This window comes from Notamacropus eugenii, chromosome 6 (assembly GCF_028372415.1).
Source record: "Notamacropus eugenii isolate mMacEug1 chromosome 6, mMacEug1.pri_v2, whole genome shotgun sequence".
Lineage (NCBI taxonomy): Eukaryota > Metazoa > Chordata > Mammalia > Diprotodontia > Macropodidae > Notamacropus > Notamacropus eugenii.
The window spans coordinates 387,392,681-387,404,883 of record NC_092877.1 but is presented as its reverse complement, the minus strand read 5'-3'; the positions used below and the strand labels follow the sequence as shown (position 1 = coordinate 387,404,883).

General features: G+C 53.1%; 1 protein-coding gene across 1 annotated transcript in view; it reads left to right on the top strand.

Moving 5' to 3' along the window:
* Positions 1 to 6,322: 6,322 nt before the first annotated feature.
* The window catches only part of CAMKK1 (calcium/calmodulin dependent protein kinase kinase 1), a 65,818-nt gene continuing 59,937 nt past the window's right edge, over positions 6,323 to 12,203 (top strand). The window contains exon 1 of the mRNA XM_072618959.1: positions 6,323 to 6,458. The gene's annotated coding sequence lies outside the window, so the exon portion shown is untranslated. The remainder of the gene's footprint in view (positions 6,459 to 12,203) is intronic.

Sequence of the window (12,203 nt, the reverse complement as noted above, 5' to 3'; positions counted from 1 at the left end):
GGGCCAGGCAGAGCAAGGGGAATCTCCCTTTCGTGCCCACTCCTTCGGAGCTTTGACAACAGCAATGGTGTGCCCCCAGAGGCTTCTTCAGACTACTACTTCCACTCCATCCTTAGGTGGCTGATTCCAAGTCCTGGAATGTCCTTCCTGGCCATCCTCCTCTGCAGCATGCTTTACAGTTTTCTAGATGAAATAACTACAAATGAAGAGCTTTTCAAAGCTCATGGCATTACACCAATGCTAGCCAGTATTAGGATGACTATTTCTCAGTCTTCTTTCTATACTCTGGCGCCCAGACCTGAAAATCCTAGGGTGACAGATGACAGAGGAACACCGCTTTCCTCTTCCTAGAAGCTCCACTCTCTTTCTTACCCATCACGTCACACCTGACTGGTTGACACCACTCCCCGTCCCATCTTGAGGTTAGGGAGTCAATTTTCTGAGCTTAAATATAAGACTTGTCATTTATCCCTGGAGGGGAGAAACTGAGTCTCATTCTGACTTGGCACCAAAGTCTCCCAGAGTTTCCTCTATTGCTTAAATAAAGGCAATTGTTTGGAGAGGTTGTCAGCTAAATAATAATGCAAAATCTCCCACTCCAAGTTCAGAGCTCTGATTATCAGCATCAACTTCCATCGGGTATATCAGCATAACAGGGAGGACAAATCAAAGCCTGACCAAGCTGGGTGGGATGCTGGGACTCTAAGCGTGACTCAGTTCTGCTCTTGGACAGCTAGGGGCAACAGGTCTGCCCCAGGCATAAGGCGAGCATTGGCTATGATGTGAGCCTGGGTTAGAATTTTCTGTTAGCAGGTTAGATTGACAGGACCCTGGGACAGACTTATTCAAAGTCTATCCTCATGATTGGGATCTTCGGTGTTAATTGTTTAACTGAGGCCTCTTCTAGGTCTTCAGACTTATACACCTCCTAAATTCTTTCTTGTACACTCAACCCCAGACCCTCTTTGGATCCCAGCTCTATCAATCTGCTAGCTATCCTGCCAACCAGTCAATCCTTAACAACCCTGTGAAGAAAGTTCTATTATCATCTCTATTTTACAGATGAGAAAACTGAGCCTGAGAGAGGCTGCATCACATTTCCGAGCTCAAGCAGCTAAAAAATGTCTGAGGCAGGATTTGAACTCAGGCCTTCCTAACTGAGTCCTATGCTCTGTCCACAAGAGAGATGGGAAGGTTAGTACACCCAGGGCACATTTCTGATCCTATCCACAGATTGCTGAAGAGGCTGCTGAGATGGCGGCCAGAGAGTAGGGAGTGAAGTGGAATGAAGTCTGACTGGGGACTGCCTGAAATAGGGGGTCAGATGAGGATCTCACCTAGGGCCTCAGGACAAAAGCTAAGGCTGAAAGGGTTAAAACCCATGCCTGTTCTGAGTGTCAAGGATGGTATGGAAGTTGTTCAGAAGATAGAGAGTAGAAGTGTATTGAAATATGTCCTGTGCGCCAAGATAATAAATATATTCCATGCACAGCCTAGTGGAAAGAGCCTGGGGTGGGGTGAGAATGTTTTGTCTGTGGGTTTGGGCATGAATATTTTCTATTTGTATCGTTGTGTAAAGACTGCATTTAGCCTTCTCCATAATTAATGCCATTGTTAACCTGAATGCTTTCAGGGGTGCTGAAGGAGTTTTTTCTGAAATAAAACACACTAGATCAGGGTGGTCAGAGTATCCTTGGGTAGGGACATGCCAGAGATATTTTAGGAAAGCACCCCCCAAATTGTATGTGTCCTCTTGGTGGAATGAACACGCCAGTACCAAGGCTACATTTACAAAGTTAAAGTGAAAGCCTACGTTCTGCTGTTTTGACGCTCCATCCCTTCTTCGGTCTCATCATGCGTCATTCCTATGGGGCAGCCATAGTTCATCTTATTCACAGACTACAATTTGTTGAGCCCTTCCTTTGTCATTAGATACATGGGGTGTTTGCAGTATTTTTTCCTGGTGTCATTATTAAAACAGTTAGAAGCACAATTTGGCTTTTCTTCTCTTTCAAAGCATCCTGATAGTCCAAGAAGTGGGATCTTGGCACCAAAAGATATAAATCACTTTGTTCTTCTTTTTTATGTTGGTATTCTTTACTTTTTAAAAAATATACGTCAGTCTCACCCCTCCTAGTAGTTCTGAGGTGCCTGTTCTCCACAGCCCCACCAACATTGAGCCTTATCCTTTCTCTCTTTGTCTTTTTAATACCTATATAATGGGTTATGGAATTGATTGCATGACCTGGGAGACACTGGCACAGGACTGCCTAGCATGGCGTGCCCTCAGCAGAGAAGGTGTGGTGCTCTATGAGCAAAGCAGAATTGAAGTAACTCAAAAGAAATGTGAGATTTGCAAATTTTGGGAATCCACCCCCGAGGTTTACATGGACCATTTGTGCCCAACTCGTGGTAGAGCATTCCAAGCTTGTATTGGCCTGAACAGCCATACGCAGACATACTGTAACCCGACTCTAACATCGTGATGTCATTTTGGTCCTCTTCGAGAATGAACGCCAAGAACCGATGAGTTCTGGCTGTTTCGGTTTAAAACTCTGTTTAAATACTTTGCAGGCTGTTAGTGATCGTTTGTATACCTTCTTTCATGAACTACCTTTAATTATTTATCTTTTAGATAATGGATTTTACTCATAAATCTGTGTCATTTCTTGATAGAGTTTAGAAGGCAGATTTTTATAGGAAATGTTTGCAGCCAAGATTTTTCCTAATCTCTCTTTTCCTTTTAAAATAAATATTTATCAAATCAAACTGGATTTCCTTTAGTTTCCACATACTTTTAGCTGTGCCTAAGGTCTTTTTAAAATAAGCTATTTCCTCTGCTTTTCTCCTATTATGTCCTCTGTTTGTTGAACAGAAATAATAATAACCTGAGGACTGCTGGGTAGTTATCTCTGCTGTACCATCTTGCAAAGAATCTTAAATGATGAACCTCAAATGATGTCCAGGAGGCAGGCTTCACAGGCAGCTTTGGGCTTGGCCCAATCGAATGATTTCTAGAGTCAGTCAGCATTAAGCCCTCCTGGTGGGTTGTGGGCTTCTCTTTAAGTTGCTTGTGTGGCTGCAGAGAGAACTGCTTTGGCAAGTGACTTACCAAGGTCTGCCTGTTCCTGTTTCATCCCTTCATCATGGAGCAATCAGTCAACAAATTGTCTGAAGTTCCACACACTGAGTGTTTGTCTGTTCATGGGCTTGATGCTTGGCATGGGTTGTAGATGCTGGAGACACAGAGACAACAGTGATAGAGTTTCTGCCACCGAGGAGCTTATAACCAGTCTTCGTTGGCACCATATGGCCACAAATCTCAAAACACCAAGGTTTCTGAAGAATTAAAAATTCCTTCCAAGGGCAGTGGAGTCATGTGGGATGAATGTGTAGGCTGCCATACATGACCAGCCAAGGATGCACAGAGGAAGCAGAGTCCTCAAGGGTATGCATGACCAGATAAGCTGGTCACTCAGGTAAGTGAGAGATCACTTATAGACTGTTCCAGGTACGTCAATAAAATCTCTAGTGCAGGCTGTTGATTGGGTGGATGCCCTGAGGAGGATTTCTAGGCGTGTGCCCATTCTGGGCTGTGAACTGTGAGGACTGGAGGGAGGATCCATGTCACCAAGATCCAATGAGCTGCCTCATTCCCCCTACCTAAAGAAGACTTTCCCTCCACAGAATTCAGCCACAGAAACACAGACTCCCCGAGCTGGAAGGAGCAGTGAGGCTGCTAAGCAGAACCATGCCTGACCAAACACTCTTCAGATGGCTGATGTCTCAGCATAGCTGAGCTCATGCATATCAACACGGTGCCTTCAGTCAAAACCTGCTAGCCTAGGGAAGCTTGAGACTGGATCTCAAAGCCCTAGGAGCCTCTTCTGCTTTGTGCTTCTCTCCCAAGCATGGTTGATCAAGCATTAATCCTGAGATGAACATTCCAGGTTTGAGGAATCCTTGTGAGCTCTAGAGGTTGGAGCTCCTGAATCACTCCATTAGGAATGAGTGGCAGTGGGAAACATTTACACTTCAGGAGGAGTGACCATCATGAATTGGAGGGGCTCCAAATTGGGAGTGGCTCAATGGAAGACATGGTCCTTGTGGGAGTGTTTGGGATAGTGCTGAGTCTAGGTGAAGAAGAAATGCTGATTCAGCAGTCCAGTGGCATGCCTCGTGTTTGAGTGCCTCCAAGAGAGTGTAACAGCTATTCTATTACTGCTGTTCCCTTGTTCACCTACTTGGGTTTTGTCTGTGCTATTCTAGATCTACATTGTACATTGAGCATTTTTGTGTTCTCTTGACATGAGTCAAAGTTAAGTTTTGACCACGTCTCCCTGAGGCTCTGGGATGGGGACATAAAGAGTCAGAGATAAGGAGAAAAGGAATCTGACCCTTATTTCTCTATAGGATATCCTTCCCTCTCCCTGCCACAACATGGGAGGATCTAGAGCTGAGAAGGAAAGGGAGAGAGGGGCTGTTCCAGCCCTTTGGTCCAGCAGCACTTGGATGTGTTGTTACAATATAATGAGACAGGAGTTCTCTAAGCATGACTTTAACCACAATAGAGTACCGGGGGCATTGTCCCTTTGGGGTATTCCCTATTGGAAGTCCCTGTCTCCATCTGCTCAGCCTTTGGTTACTCCCAAGGGAGAAGGAGACACTCGTCAGCGTCTGAGGGGCTGGTTTTGCCCATGATTGCTTCAGTGTTTTCAATCAGTCTCTGGGACAGTCAAGGAAAGCTGCCAGTCATGACCTGATCCTGATGGGTTATTGGGCCAGCTGCAGATACTGGCATGAGGCCCAGGCAGTCGGATATTCCTGCAAACAGCTCTGCTTCTAAGGACCCTCCTCAGCAATCCCCTCCAGACTGGATATTGTAATACAGGATTCTCCCCATCAAAAGCCCCTAACCCAATAGGAGACATGGATTTGGTGACAGTGAGCCTCTCCTGGGGCTGTGGTCTGGAGCAGGATGAGGGGAGAAGGCAGCAGAGACCAAAAACCAACATAGGAAGGCCAACCAAGGCCTCCTTTTGCTAGAAATGATTCCTCACCGCCAAAAATGGAGGGGGGGGGGGTGCCTGGAGACTCTATTTACCTTATCAGGCGGTAGAAGCCTACACAAGAGACTTCCTATCCAATACATTCCATCTCTCATCTCCATGCCTTTGTACAGGCTGTCTCTCCTGCCAGGAGTGAACACATTTCTTCCTTGCCTCTGCCTCCCAGAAACCGGAGAGTTCTTCAAGGCTCTCTCTCATGTTACTTCCTCCACGAAGCCCACCCAGATCTTTCCCAGTGCATTGATTCCGTTACTTTGGGTACCAGCTGTATCTCCCCTCCCCTTTCCACCTCTAGAAAATGGTAGCTCCTTGAGATCACAGACTCACAGTAACACAAGAGATGTTTGTTGGATGGATGGATGGATGGATGGATGGATAGGTGGATGAGTTAGCGAGTGTGTATATGAAAGGGGCGCAAGGTTCTTGGCCTCCCTTTCCCCTTACTTCTCCCAAGGCCCGCCCTGGGACAGCAAGCCCTCAGTGATGGCACCTCCCAGGCAGGCCATGCTTTCAGGAGAAGAAGGAGGTGGTGGGTGTCTGAGCCATCTGTGACCCAGCTGAGCCTTGCCCCCCCCAGTCTCATCACCACTCAGGGTGAGTAGACTTCCACCCATCCGGGGAGCAGGACCCCCTCGGCCCAGCGACTCCTAGTTGTTAGGGGGTCTTGCCGCAAGGGAGCAAGACAGAGAGGCAGAGGGATGGGTTCCAGGGCTGCGGGGCCCGGCTCTGGCCCAGGGCCGGGGGATCCTGGGGCCGGTGGCGGCGGGGTGGGCTGAGGCTGAGCCCCTCCCTCGCTCCGTGCCCCTCCAGGCCCAGCCCGGCCTCCAGCGCCGCAGCCTGAGGCACAAGGAGGTTCGCCGCCCGGCCCAGGGTCCCACAGCGGGGGCGCAGAGGCAGGTCCGCTCCTGGCTTCAAGGCGCCAGCTTCTGCCCCTCGCGTGCCAGGTTCGCCACCCTGGAGCCCAGGTGCCCGCCCAGGTTCAGCACCCCCGCTGCTGCGCCCAGGGGGCGGCCCCAGGGGCGGCCCGGGCGCCCGACCTCTCATTGGACGCCGGGCGGGCGGGGGCCCGCTCCCCTGGCCCAATCGGGCAGCGGCCCGCCCAGGGTCCAATGGGCGGCGGCCTGCCGCGCTCTGGCCCCGCCCCTCCGCGGCCCGGAGGCTGAGCCGGTGCCGGGAGCCGAGCCGCGAGCTGGCCGCGCGGGGGGAGCCTCGGCAGCGACGCGTAGACGCGGCCCGGCCGGCAGCGAGGGGCAGAGCCGGCGCGGCGGCAGCGAGACCGCCCGGGCCCGGCGCACGCCCGCGGGGCGCCGCTGTCCGCAGTGCCAGACGCTGGCGCGACCCGGTGCCCACCTGCCCGTCTGCACCAACGGAGCCTGCTGGAGAAGCGAGGTAAGCCGGCCGGGCCTGGGCACGCCGGGATCGGGATGGGACGAGGACCAGGGCACCATCCCCACCGCCCACGGGCCCTTCCGCCTGCCCCGGCTGCCCAGGGTGGGCAAAGGGCAGAGCCGCCCTCGGGGGTGGGCGCTCGGAGCTGGGCAGCCGGGCATCCCTATCGCCCAACAGGTCTGGCCAGCCCCTTCGCGTGGGAGCTGGCACGGGCTGGTAGGAAGGAGGAGCTCCAGCTGTCTGGAGAAGAGGCCTCCGCGGGAGGGTTTCTGTGCCTTAGCGGTAGAAAAGGAGCCCAGTGCCAGCCCTCCCTCCACCCCCCACCCTCGTATCCGTAGGGGTGCCCCCGGAGGTGCCCTCCTGGCTTGGGTGCTCCTGCAGAGCTGAGCACACACCTGTGTAAGTTGTTCTGGAGGACCTTAGCTCCTGTGTGCCAGTCAAGCGGATGCTTTCCTTCCTGGCCCTTCTGTCCTGCTCTGTGGGGTCTGTGGGGGTGGAGGTGTGTCTGGAGAGTGACCCTGATGTCTGGCCCTGCAGCCCCCACACACACACACCCCACTGAGGGAAAAGGGAGCTGCTGATGGGCCGCTGGCACTGCAGGGTGAGGCCAGGCTGGGATGGGGGCCCGGTTTGGGTGGCCCCTGGGCCAGTCTCTCTGCCAGCAGCAGCTCCTCTATTTCTTACCCGCCCACCTAATGGTAGGCAGCTTCTGGGTTGCCTCTGGCTTTCCCATCTTGAAAGTGTGTAGGTGGGAGCTGGAAAGTCTCTGAGCTGAGAATCAGGGAGTCCTCCCCCTCTGCCTTCTTGGGGTACAGCCACAGCACTGGTTGGTTGGGGTAACTAGGTACCTGGCTTTGCTTCAGCAGCAGTATGCTCTATCCCAAAGATACCAGAGCCCCACGGGGGCCTCACCCTCCACATCCCCGGTTCCTAGGCCTTGGGGCCATGACGGAGCGAGGGCTGTTCCCGGGTAGTTCTGTGCCTCTGGGAGGTCTTTGGCTGTCCTAGTAATACCATGGCTCACACAGCTTCTGGGATCCTCTAGCGTGCCAGCTTCTTTTTATTATTATTTAAGGTAAACGCCCAGCTGTAGGGATGGGTTGAAAGTTGCAATCTCCAGCTCTTTTGAGTGAAAAACCTCCAAAGAACCTTTTACCTTCTGGCTTCAGAAAATGGATGATTTCATCCCCTTGCTCGCTTTGTGACTGATCTTAGTCACATCTGCCTCTCTGAGCTGCTTCAGTTCCCTCATCCTTCAGAAGCGTCTGCTCTGGACTCCTGCTGCCTAGGTGACTTATCCAAGGTCACAGAGATGATAGGAAATGACTGTGATCGTGGAATTTGAGTGATTCAGCACCAGACCTGGCTTTGAATCTAGGCAGCCAGACTGGCCTCCACACGGCCCTGGCAAATTCTGCTTCCTTCTGGCCTACCTTTCCTTGTGAGAAAGGTGCTCTGCCGGCTGTGGGGGCTCTGGAAGTAGGCAGGCAAGGCAGCAAGCTGAGCCAGCAGACCAGGACTTAGCAGGGGGCTCCTCTGTCCACCAGCCCCAGACCAGCAGTTTTACTAAAGCATTGCCTCAGGGCCCCCAAACATTCTGGTTAGCAAATCTCTCCTTTGAGGCAGATCAAAGATCTTTGCTTTTGGAGGTGGGTAGATTACTGAATTCCTGACATCCTTCCAGGGTCTTCAGATGGCCCACAGAGCTAGTGCTGTCCTGGCAGTGGCTTGGCAGGCTTAGGACCCCCTCTGCGGGCACATCTACACCACTGAGAGGCTCTGGAATAGGCCTCAGCTAGGTCTTCAGAGAACCTGAGTTTCCCCTTGGAACTGAGCTGCTCTCCTGGAGTCAGACCCTCAAGGCCTGAGAGGGGCCTACAAGCCACCAGACCATAGATTAGGCCTTGAGTCCAACATGGACTGGAGGATGGCCCTGAGGGGTGAGCAGAGGTACTTTCCATGAAGGGAGTTCCCTACATGGATGACATCATCCACTGCTCTCAACTAAAAAAACAAACTCACAAGCCAACAAAAACCATATCAAAAGAGATTGGGGACCAGTGCTTCAGAGGGCTGTGGATTCCAGCTCTCGACCCACAGGCACACACCCACCCAGCTCCTCCCCAGGCTCTTCTGGCAATGCCTGCTTGGTCTCTCAGGCGGGTTCCTTCCCAATCCCTGGCTCGGGCTTCCTTCATGGCCTCCCTGAGGAGGCCCTCCCTCCACCTTCCAGCAAAGGGAGCGGGTGGCAAACAGATGCATGAATAATGGTTTTATCGCTGAAATGAACAAGGACCAAGCTGCAGAGATGGAAGCTACATTCAACGTTCCCAGAATGGGATACTGGAAGGGCCTTTGGTCCAGCCTCCCCCCAGACCAAAATCCCTTTCCTGGGGGAGAATCCAGCCTGGAAAGAGATGAGGAGGATAATGGGGAACAGGCTGGGGACTGGATTTGCCCTCTAAGGTGCTGAGATGTAGTGGAAGAGGTGGACTGGGGGAGGGGCTTCGGGTCCCTGTGAATGATTGAGGCAATCCTGACAGCTCCATCGAGGGGATGCAGGGTTGATGGCTGGAAGGTTGCTGGGCTTTGTCTGAGGCTCACAGGCATCTCCAGAGGCTCTCCTCCTGCTGTGGCCAGCAAAGGCCAGCTGGGCTCTGACCTGGTCCTCGAGATGCCCCGGCCAAGCTGCAGGCAGTCCTGTCCCTTTCTCCTCTGTAGACTGCTCTAGTCTGTGAAAGAACGATGACCTTGTGCAGTCTGGACTGGGGAGGTGGATGCTCACTTCTGACTGTCCATCTCTGCCTGGATGGGGCTGCCTCATCTGTGCCTTCCCTTTGGACCTGGCATCCTCTGTAGGACCAGGGGGCTGGGGAGGAAGTCAGCCTGAAGGTAGCCAGGCCCTTCTGGGTGACCTTTCCCCAGCACCCCACTTATTAGCTTCTCTTCTGTAGGCTATTTGCCAGTTTCTGTGTGGGGGAGGGAGACTCTTAAAGGATCCTTTCAGAGATGTCTTCAAAGCCTTCTGCCAACATATGCTGAAGATCTCCTGGCCCAAGGCAGGGGCTGAGGCCCGAGGGAGACTGAAGACAAGAAGGGTGGGCCAGGCACTAGCCCAGCCAGTCTGTTCAGCTGGTGGGGGTTGAGGATCCAGATGGAGGGCACCCCCAGCCTCAGGCAGAGGGAGCCTGGGGGATCCTGGTTTCAGGAGTGAATTCTCTTAAGGCTCAGCTCAGCTTCTCCTGGAACAGCTCAGGGTAGCCTTGATTCGGATGCACTGATCACAAACTTAGCTAGTATTACTGGGGCTCAGTCAGGGATGGGACACAGAAAGCAGATGTTTGGGTGGTCACAAGGGTCCCCTTGGGGTCCTGGCAAAGCTGGAGGTATGGGCAGTTCCAAGGGCACTTGGGGCCTCTGCCCTACCACAAGGTTCCAGCCAGTCAGCCAACAGCCTTGACCACAACTCTCAAAACTAAATGGAGCTGGCCACAGTCAGCGTCTCCCTCCCTGGCCCCCAAAGGTGCCCTGTGCTCTGGAACTCTCAGCAGCCATTGTCTGAGCTTTCCTCAAAGCCACAGTAGGGGGAAACCTGGGCAGACAAACAGTGGGGGTTCACTCACCCTAAGGAGGGAGCAGAAGACCCTCAAAGAATGTCTTAGCAGCATTAGCAGGGAGGCCACCCTTCTTGCATCTTCTGTGTGCCTCATCACCAGAAGGATGAGCATTACCTTGCCCTCCCCCATGTCCACCTGGCATCGTATTTCCATTCTCTCCATGCATCCTGTGGGGGGCTGTGGGAAGCAGCCTGGCAAAAGATCTTGGTGGTGCCTTGGGTGAAGAAGGAAGTCCCCATCCTGGGGCCTGTCCCATGGAGGCCTTAGTGACCGAGTGTAATGGAAGGAAGTGGTCAGGGGAAGGATTGTGGGAACCTGAAAACCCTGGAGACAGATCAGCTCTCCTCCTCTCCCTCCCCATTTTCACCCCTCCTCCTTTTCTTTCTTCTCCTCCTCACCAGTCTGCACAAGAGAAGCCTTAGGCATGGAAGAGGATAGCATGATCCTGCTTGGCCTCAGAGGGTCCACCAAGGAGTGTGTGTGGGGTGGGAGGATGGTGTAAGGATGCCATTCCCCAAGCACTCGAGCTGTCTCAGAGGAAGCCAGGCTGCTCTGGGACCCCCACTCCCTGGGAGTCTTCAAGCAGAGGCAGGGTGACCACTTGAAGGGGGTTGCAGAGAATCCTGCAAAGGTGTGAATTGGACTCCCTTCTAGCTGAGAGCCTGTGATCCTGGGAATGGCCTAGCATGACTATCCCTGACCCTGTACCTGCCTTTGGAGACATCAGGGTTGGGGGGCCCTGAATGAGATTCTCTGCATCTGCTTTATTGGGCAGCCTCTCTCTGAGCAGATTCGTTATGGACAGGCCCAAACAAAGACTGCAGAATTCATTGGGCTGAGCAGGTGGCAGCAACTGAGGGGCCTGCTCCCATGACCCTGGGCTCTGGACTGACCTGGTACCTCAGACTTGTGAGCTAGGCAAGTCTCCTTGTCTAGGCTGGAAGGCATTTAGCTACTGAAGAAAAGTTACTATGCTATCCAGTATGAGGTATCTGCCTGAGGTGTGGGGTGGAGAGGGTGACTGAACCCCCTGGCTCATCTGACAGGGCTACCTTGGCTGCATACCTGAGAGATGTGGGCCCAGAGTCGTCTGTGCTGGACTCATGTAGCCACCTCAGCCCCATGGCCCAGAGGCTCAGGTCTCCATCCAGAAGAAAATACATGAAGCAGAGAGGACCCTCAGAGTCCCTCATTTTTCAGATGGAAAAGGGAGGCCCAAAGTCAGGTAGCTTCCTTGAGTTGACCCAGGTAGCCAGAGAGTGAGGTGGACTTGGCCTCCGGCTCTGTGTCTAGAGCCTTCCCTTGGGCCATGCTTGTCTTGGCTGCCACTGGCCCTGTTCTATTCCTTGGACATCTCTTTGCTACCTCTTGGGCACCATTGATGGAGGAATCTTGAGGTGGTCTTGGTGGCAGGGCCCATCGCTTGAACCATACCCCCTATGCTGCTGTCCCCAATTAATCATCACAGAGGTGTACTCTGCCTGTAGATTTCTGTCACCCTCCGCTAGCACAGCCGCCCTGTTCGAACCCCCTCCTTCTTCAGTCCCGTTCAGCATCTCATCAGTGATTACAGCAGTCTGGCAGGACAAGATCTGTGGGCTAGCGTGGCCTACGATCTCCGTATGGGTCACCGTTGGGACAAGATGAATCAGGAGGATGCTGGGATCCCAGGCAGTGGAGATACAGCATCGGGACCTGGGCCAGGGACAGTCCCTCTGGCCTCTGACCTCCGCCCTGTGCTCAGCTCTGGGAATCCTGGTTTAAGGACATTGGCATTCTGAGAATGTCCAGAGGTGGGCATCCAGGATAGGGAGTGTGTTGGACTCTTGGAGATGTTTAGGCTGGAGAGGGGGAGGCTCAAGGGGACATGAGAACTAGGTTCCAGGGTGGGAAAAGGAAGACACTTGGCATTTTGGGCCTCCAGAGGAAGAGCTAGAAGCTATCAAATGGCAAACTGAGGTTTGATATCTTGAAAACCTTCCAAACAATGGGAACTGTCCCACCGTGGAAGGGGCAGCCTCAGAACCTGGTGGTGCCCTCTCCCAAGAGATCCACACTTGGGCTATTATAGACACAGGCATCCTTGGTCTGCTCCAGATTGGGCTGGGTCCCTTGTGGGGGTGCTCTT